This window comes from Arachis ipaensis, chromosome B7 (assembly GCF_059453495.1).
Source record: "Arachis ipaensis isolate K30076 ecotype BB chromosome B7, ASM5945349v1, whole genome shotgun sequence".
NCBI lineage: Eukaryota > Viridiplantae > Streptophyta > Magnoliopsida > Fabales > Fabaceae > Arachis > Arachis ipaensis.
Genome location: NC_142442.1, coordinates 115,000,710 through 115,009,881, shown reverse-complemented (window position 1 = coordinate 115,009,881; position 9,172 = coordinate 115,000,710). Strand labels below are relative to the sequence as shown.

At 37.4% G+C, this 9,172-nt stretch overlaps 1 non-coding gene across 1 annotated transcript; it reads right to left on the bottom strand.

Moving 5' to 3' along the window:
• Window positions 1-7,430: 7,430 nt before the first annotated feature.
• On the bottom strand, window positions 7,431-7,534 carry LOC148553801 (small nucleolar RNA R71). Its single transcript, XR_015892818.1, has one exon. It is a non-coding gene; the product is annotated as a small nucleolar RNA R71 (small nucleolar RNA).
• Between the last annotated feature and the right edge of the window lie 1,638 nt (window positions 7,535-9,172).

Sequence of the window (9,172 nt, the reverse complement as noted above, 5' to 3'; positions counted from 1 at the left end):
CCTCCAAAAAGAGAGAGGCACGGTTTGAGAGAAGAGAGGAGAAGAGGTGATGTTATTACTATTCATCATCACCTTCCGGGAGCCATAACTTGAGCTACGGAACTCCGATTGACGAGCCATTTGTGGTTACGCGAAGCTCTCGACGAGTTCTTCATTTCTATCTAAGAAAATCTGATAAGAACTCGAAACTCAAGTCCCAGTTTCCTGCCCTAACTTTCTGCATTTTTGGGGTTTGGTTTTTGAGTAAGTTTTGTGATTTTGGTTGTTTAGGTGATCTCTAGTAGCGGATAATTATTGGATTTTATCCCTAATCTTATTGGGTAAGGTAAGTCTCTTCAAACTCTTGTGGTTTGATATTTTGGTTAGCCATAGTGTTGATTCTTGGTATGTTATGTGTATAGCTTGATACTTGGTGAGTTTTGAAAGTGGTGTTAGTGCTTGAGGCTTGTTGATCTTGTTGGAATCAAGCTTTGGGTGTTTCTTCATATTGAGAATCAACCAAGGTATCGTTTCAGTTTTCTTTATGTAATATGTAATATTTTGTAAACCTTAGGCTAGTTGACCTTAAGATAGGATTGGATGTTTAGGTGTATGTTTGATTGTATGTGATTTTGATGTTTGAAGATAAGTTGTATGACGGGGAGGATGACATAGAGTGTTGGAATGTGGAATATATGAATTTTGATGTTGATTGTTGGTAATTAATGACTATGAAGATTAACGATGAATGTTGTGATTTATTATTGTTTATGAGGATTGTGGGAAAGTGAATGTTGATAATGATCGCTAATGTTGAGATTAATTGTGGAGGAGTATGAATATTAATGTTGATGACAAATGGGTGAATGATGTGATTTTTATGAGAATTTTTATAAACATTTAAATAGATTTGGTTAATGTTAGATATTGTTTGGTGATGGTTATTGAAATTGATGAGGATTTGTAGTGGTTGTTGATGTTGTTGCTGGTTGATGATGATTATGAGTGTTTATGATGGTTTGGATGATAGAATAGTTGATATAGTTGAGAACTGTTTGGTATGGATTCATGAGTGTTTTTGGTATTGTTTGGGTTGTGATTGGTTTGGTTTTGGATTGGGAGTTTTGTTAAAATTGAGATTTTGAGACTTTTGGTAAAAACAGATTTTTGGTGAACTTTGACGGATCATAACTTGAGCCTCAGTTTTCAAAATTTTTTGAAATTGGCTTTAAATTAAAGTTCATTGAAAAATCTTTAAATGGATATAAATTTTGTAGGAAATGGATTTTTGTAGAGAAAGTTATGATCATTCAAAGTTTGGTGTCAAAATTTAAATTATGTGCATGCTGCAAAATTTGGGATTTCTAGTTTGTGTGCGCACTCACAGCCTTGTGTGCACGCACACTCAGGGGAAGGCTTGCTGTGGAGAGCACTAGCACAACCTGTGCGCACACACACGTTAGAAGGTACACTCTGTTGAGGGCGTTCGCACGTCTTGTGCGGATAAAAAGAGTTGAAAATTTTACTACCTGTGCGTACGCACACCTCTATGCGTACGCACACATTTGAAAACTTTCCTGGGCATGCGCACGCACACTATTGTGCGTACACACATGCCCTGTTTTTCAACTAAAATCTTGTTTTTAACTGTTTCACCTTCCCAACAAGCTTGTAAACTTCTGTGGCACCTATTTAAGACTTTTTGGCTTGCTTTTGGATGTTAAACATAGAGAAGGTCTTGAAATTTTTGGGTATTACTTTGAAAAGTTAGAGAACGGAGGTTTAGGTTTCTGGTGTATTGAGGATGAGTTTGGTTGAGAGAGAAGGAAGAGTAGTGAACTTGGTGATTACTGACAACGAATTGAGAAACTGATGAACTAACGAGTTTGGAATGGAATTAAGACCTGATGGTGGTTATTATGAGCTTGATGGATGTTGAAGGAAAGTGTGACAGGCACTATATCCTTGGAATGTTGAGAATTGATTATTAAAAGTGATTTGAGATGAGAAATGGTGATGACTGGTGATGCTTTGAGGTCGATGGACTTGTTGGATGTGGATAGTGTGCCAGGCACTATATCCTTGGAATGATAGTGTGCCATGCACTATATCCTTGGAATGTTGAGAATTGATAATTGAAAGTGATTTGAGATGAGAAAGGGTGATGACTAGTGATGCTTTGTGGTCGATGGACTTGTTGGATATGGATAGTGTACCAAGCACTATATCCCTAGGAATGATAGTGTGCCAGGCACTATATCCTTGGAATGATTTATAATGAAATAGATGTTGTTAATGCTTTCCTTCTCTGCCACAAGAGTGCACCAGGCACTATATCCTTGTGTTAAGTATGCGAGTGTGCCCGGCACTATATCCGTGGGTAAACAGAGTGCGCCCGACACGATATCCATGGGTCAATAGAGTGTGCCCGGCACTATATCTGTGGCCGTGGTAGAAGGGAGACATCCGAAAGGATGTGTCGGGTTGGCATTCATAGACAGACAAGTGATATCACGAGCCAATAGGACAGGCATTCATCATATGCATCTCTTATGTGCTTGTTTGCTTTGATTATTTGAGTTTGCCTAATTGTATAATATGCCTACTTGCTTCTTGAATTACTTGTTATATATATGAATACTACCTGTGTTTTCCTTACTTGCATTATCTGTGTTTGTCTGGTGCTGAGGAGGTTAGGCAGGCGATGGTGATGGGATCGCACGGATGGTAGGTTGGTGAAGGCTGTGAGACAGCGGTGACTAGTTTTAGTTAGAAATCCCCTAAGTTTAGATAACCCTGCTGATGGTTATGGTTTAATTTATTTATTTATGTTAAGCTTGAATATCGGTTTGATGTGAAGTTCTAGTATTGCCTTCGGCGTTCCGGAGCCTTACATCTTACATATTGGGCACTGTTACGATACTGAGAATATCCGGTTCTCATTCCATACTTTGTTGTTATTTTTCTGATGTAGGTCGTAATTCACCTCAGTGAAATTGCGGATATGGTGGCAGAGCGGAGTATAGTTTCTTCCTGGTTTATTTCTGTTTTATTTTGTTTTTGTACTTTCTCTCATCTTTTTTGTTTTAGACTTTATGGCTTTAGAGGCTTACTTGAGAGATAAGTTGTATAAGCTGTTTTAACTCCAAAACTCTGTATTTTTCTATTTGTAACTAGTCAGCTTAAACTCCGCAAGCTGCGGCTAGTTCCCTATGATTATTATACTCTTATATCTATATATGTTCCATTCTTTTGCATCTATACCTTGTATCTTATGCGTTATCTTCGTGTGAATGTTTTTCACTTTCGTAATTCTGGCTTTGAGCTAAATCCTTCATCGGACTTCTAGAATATATTATTTCCTTCTATATAAATATGTATAAGCCTTAGAATTATCGTAACCTTTGATAACCTTTTATTTACGGCTAGAGGTAAGGCTTAGGATAATTAGGGTGTTACAATATGTGCTAGAGTAGGTTGATGGAACTGTTGAAGGACTACATATTCAAGCTATGTTACCATCCAGGAAAACTAATGTTGTGGCAGATGCTTTGAGCCAAAAATCATTATATGTTGCTTGGATGATGCTTAAAGAAGAAAAGTTGCTGAAAGAGTTTGAGAGCCTAAACTTGGGCATTAGAGAGGTAGTTGGGAATATGTGCTTGAATTAATTACATATCTCTAGTGATTTCAAGGCTGAAATTCAGAAAGTTCAACAGAAGGATCATGAGCTACAAAAAATGCTACAAGTAATTGAACAGAGGAAACAAGGAGAGGTTGCTCAAGATAGAAAAGGAGTTTGGAGGTACAAGGGAAGGATCTGTGTACCGAATGTGGGATACTTGAGGCAAGATGTGTTAGCAGAAGCTCACCGGAGTAAGTTTTCGATCCATCCAAGGAGTACTAAGATGTATCATGTCTTGAAGGCAATGTTTTGGTGGCCAGGGATGAAGAATGACATGGTGTTGCATGTTTCAAAATGTTTGACCTGCCATAAGGTAAAGATTGAGCACCAAAGACCGTCCAGGAAATTACAACCTTCAGAGATTCCACAGTGAAAGTAGGAAGGTATCGCCATGGACTTTATGTCTGGATTTCCGAGGACTAGGGCAGGATTTGACGTAGTATAGGTAATTATGGATCGATTGACCAAGTCTGCTTACTTCTTGCATGTCCAGATGAGCTATACCTTGGAGGCGTTAGCACGTTTGTATATTAAAAAGATTGTGAGACTACATGGTGTGCCTGAAACCATAGTTTCTGATAGAGATCCTCGTTTCACTTCAAGATTTTTAGGGAGCGTTTTAGAAAGTATTTGGAACTCAGTTGAGCCTAAGCATTACGTACCATCCTCAAATCGATGGTCAATCAGAGAGGACGATACAAACCTTAGAAGATATATTGAGGGCGTGTGCTGGACCAACCGGCGAGCTGGGATCGTTATATGAAAAATCAAAACTTCAAGAGAGTTCCCCAATCAAGTGCTTGTGGTGTTTCTATGTCAAGTAAAGCTTGAGACAAAACATTTAAAGTCACGACTAGGCTCAAGGTGCAAAGCACCAAAGAAAAGAGAATTAAAATAAATTTTGCTGTGTTCAAGGATTAAACTGGAGTATAAAGATCAGAGAATTCATAATATGATCCAGATTCCAATTCCGAATGACACTGACATTCCTCTGATTCAAAGGAGAGTGAGATGCCAAAATTGTTCAGAGTTACAATGAATAAACCCCATTTTAAGAATAGACTTGAGCATAACTAAACTCTCACTTCTCATGCAAATTCACATCTTGATCATGCACTTATTTTGGTTGCTTGAGGACAAGCAACAATTCAAGTTTGGTATTGTGATGTGTGAGCATTCTATCTATCTTTTCCTTGTGAATTTGCACTTGAATTGCTAAGTTTAATCAAAATTTAAATATCTTTTGACCACTATGGATGCTACTTTGAGTTGTGCACAATTCTATTTATTTCAGGTAGTATTTGGATGGATTTGACGAAGTTTTGTAGCAAAAAGGAAGAAAGCGAATGATGCTGTCAATCCTAACCCCCTTGTACTCAAATAGAAATAACTCGAGCTACAGCGGTCCAATTGACGTGATTCTAGCGGTGTTGGAAAGCTAAATTCCAGGGCTTTCCAAAGATATATAATAGTACACACTTCTTTTCCAGAAATATCTGCCTCCTCCACGTTGAACTTGGCCCCTGCCAAGTTCAGTGTGGAACTTGAAAGCTCCCAGGGAAGCACACGCCACATCCCATGCTGAACTTGGGAAAAACAAAGTTCAGTGTGGATCCTCAATATCAAAGTGGTCCCCAGGCTTCCATACAAGCTGCGCATGAAGACAAATTAATTTTGATTAAATTTGTATTTTATTTTAAAATAGGAAAAGATATTATTTTAGTTTTAGGAAATATATTTTACATTAATTAGGATTAGATATAAAATGGAAAAGAATCAGCCCTTCGGCCGCTCCTCTCTTCTCTTCTCTTCCACCTCATTCCGCAATTTACAGTTTACCTGAATCCTAGTTTTCTCTCTGAACCATGAGCAACTAAACCTCCACTGTTAAGGTTAGGAGCTCTGTCTATTGTATGGATTGATACTATTATTTTTCTATTTTAATTCATGTACTGATTTATATTTCAAGAATTATTTTCGTTCTTTATCTTATGAATTTGGGTGGAACAGAAGTATGACCCTTGTTCTAATTGAGTTCTTGTATAACTTGGAAAAGCTCTTTACTTGAACAACAACTTGAAAACATATTCTCCTAAATTCTAAATATCTGGACTTAACGGGATATGTGACATATAATCATCTTATATTTGGGTAATTAGGGTTTTTGTGGCATATAAACTAGAATTGAACTTCACCCTCTAATTGGAATTAAGTGACCAAAGAATTGGCGGTTGATGAATTTTAGAGAAGACTAAAAAGGTCTAAGGAATTAGGGTTTAGTCACATATAGTTTGCCATGAATTGAATCTTGCATGATTGAAATAGTTAGTAAAAAAAAGTCAATTCGGAAAATAGATAACTCTGAATCCTTAACTGTTTCTCCATATATTATTCACTAATTGTTTACTGCTTGCTTTCTAATTTATTGAATTTATTGTTTCATGCTTTTGAATTCTCAAACACCATTTTCTGTTTGTCTAAGTAAATCATTTAACCATTGTTGCTTAATCCATCAATCCTCGTGGAATCGATCCTCGCTCACCTGAGGTATTACTTGGTACGACCCGGCGCACTTGCCGGTTAGTTTGTGGTTATAAATTCCACACCAAGTTTTTGGCGCCGTTGTCGGGGATTGACTGTGATTGACAACTACTTGTTATTTGATTGCTTAGATTAGATAATTTTTCCCTTTAATTAGTTTCTTTTTGCATTATTAATTTTTATTTTCCATTTCTTTATCTTTCTTTAATTCTTTTTCTTTTCTTCATTAGTATTTTGCTTCCCTCCTCCTGTCCTCGTAAAATTTTTTTATTTTTTTTCTTTAACTACAATTTTTTTTTCAACTTCCATTAGTTTTTTTTTCTTTCTACTTTCATTTTCTTTTCGTTTCATTTTAGTTTTTTTTTTCTTTCCATTGTTTTTTATTCCTATATTTTATTAGCTTTATTTTATTTTGGTCTTTAATAAAAAAAAATTGCATCATATATTTCTTTTTCCTTAATTTCTGAAATTAAGTTTGGTATCACCTAATTATTTTTATTTTTATTTATATTTTTTTATATATAAATTTCAAAATTTTCATTCTCATTTTGCTTATAATTTTTGAAATTCTACTACTTTAATTATTTAGTTGTTTTATTTTATTTCTTTTGCACAGGTTACCTCATTGGGAATTCTCTGCACTCTGACATAGAAATTCTCACTTTTCCTTGTTTTCTGTTTGTTTATGAGCAGAAACAGGGATAAAGAGCCTCTTCTTGATTTTGATCCTGAACCTGAGAGGACCTTCAGACGGCGTTTGCAACAATCACGACTGTACAAAGCTACAGAGTCCACTATGGATCATAATAATGCTGTTAATGCTAATGTGGCAAATCTAGTTGGGAATGAGCAACCTAGAAGAGTGCTTGGCTCTTACACTACTCCTAATGCAGATCTTTATGGCAAAAGTATTGTGGTGCCTCCTATAGCTGTGAATGACTTTGAACTGAAGCCACAACTAGTTACTCTTGTGCAACTGAATTGCCAATATCATGGCCTCCCTCATGAAGACCCAAATCAATTTATTTCTGATTTTTTGCAGATTTGTGATACAGTAAAGACCAATTGAGTGAATCCTGAGATATACAAACTCATGCTCTTCCCATTTGCTGTGAGGGATAGAGCAAAGTTGTGGTTAGATTCTCAACCCAAGGAGAGTCTGGATACTTGGGACAAGGTTGTCACTGGATTTCTGACTAAATTTTTCCCACCTCAAAAGCTGACTAAGTTAAGGGTGGAGGTTCAGACTTTCAGACAGAAAGATGGTGAGACCCTTTATGAAGCTTGGGAGAGATTCAAGCTACTGACTAGGCAATGCCCTCTGGACATGTTCTCTAGATGGACTCAGCTGGATATCTTTTATGAAGGCTTATGTGAAATGTCCAAGATGCGCTTGGATAATTCTGCAGGTGGTTCTTTGCACATGAAAAAGACACCAGAGGAGACTATTGAGCTTATTGAGTTAGTTGCTAACAACCAATACTTATATTCCTCCAACAAGAATCCTTTGCACTCTGAGACCTCTCAGAAGAGAGGCATTTTGGAAGTGGAAGCTGTTGATGCTCTTCTTGCTCAGAACAAGCTTTTGTCTCAGCAATTAAATCTAATTACTCGACGGTTGAGTGGAATGCAAGTTTCAGCTGTCAACACTCAGAATGCACCCCAAGAAGCCTCTTATGACATGACAGGTAATTATATACAAAATGAAAATTATGATTATGCTCAATTTTCTTTTGAACAGGTCAATTACATGGGGAGTGCTCCTAGAAATCCCAATAATGATCCCTATTCTAAGACCTACAATCAGGGGTGGAGAAATCACCCAAATTTTGGGTGGAGAGAGCAACCTCAGAGGCCACAGAATTTTAATAATAATTCTTAGGGTGGTTTTCAACAGAATAATTTTAATAACCACCAGTTTCAGTCATCTCAGTAAGCAACTTCTCAGCCCCAGCAAAACAATGATTTGGAAGCAATATTGGCAAGTTTTAGACAGGAAACCAGAGCATCAATCAAGAACTTGGAGATTCAGATGGGTCAATTAGCCACAAAAGTTAATGAAATTGATCAAAGGACCACTAATAGCCTTCCTGGTAACACAATTCCAAATCCAAGAGAGGAATACAAGGCTATCACCTTGATAAGTGGACAAGTGGCAAGTACGGAAGCACAAGTTACTGAGGAGCCATTTGAAAAGGAAGCTCCAGAGGAGAAGAAGGAAGAAGTAGAGCACGTCCCTCCAAAGCGTGCGGACAACCCATTCCCAGACTCTCTTGACACTTATCCTACATTGCCAAAGGCTCCTAAGTACAAGCCTAAAATGCCATATACTCAGAGACTTCAAAAGGAGACCAAGGACAAGCAGTTTTCAAAGTTCTTGGAAGTCTTCAAAAAGTTGCAAATCAATATTCCTTTTGTTGACGTTTTGGAGCAAATGCCTCTCTATGTCAAGTTCATAAAGGAGCTATTCTCAAAGAAGAAGCCTTTAAAGGGAGATGAGACAGTGGTCCTGACTAAGGAATGTAGTGCCATCATTCAGAATAACTTGCCAAGGAAGATGTCGGATCCAGGGAGCTTTCAAATTCCATGCACCATTGGGAGCACAACCTTTGAGAAAGCATTATGTGATCTGGGAGCAAGCATCAATTTAATGCCCTTGTCTGTGATGAAGAAGCTACAAATCCAAGAGGCACAACTTACTAGGATAGCATTACAGATGGCAGACAAATCTATGAAGCCTGCATACAGATTAGTAGAGAATATCTTGGTCAAAGTGGGTAAGTTCTTCCTCCCAACAGATTTTGTGATTCTTGACACGGGGGAGGATGAGAATGCCTCTATAATTCTAGGAAGACCATTCCTAGCCACTGGGAGAGCTCTAATCGATGTGGAGGTAGGTGAATTAGTGCTTAGAGTGCATAATGAGCAACTGGTCTTTCATGTCTACAAAGATATACATTCAGCAGG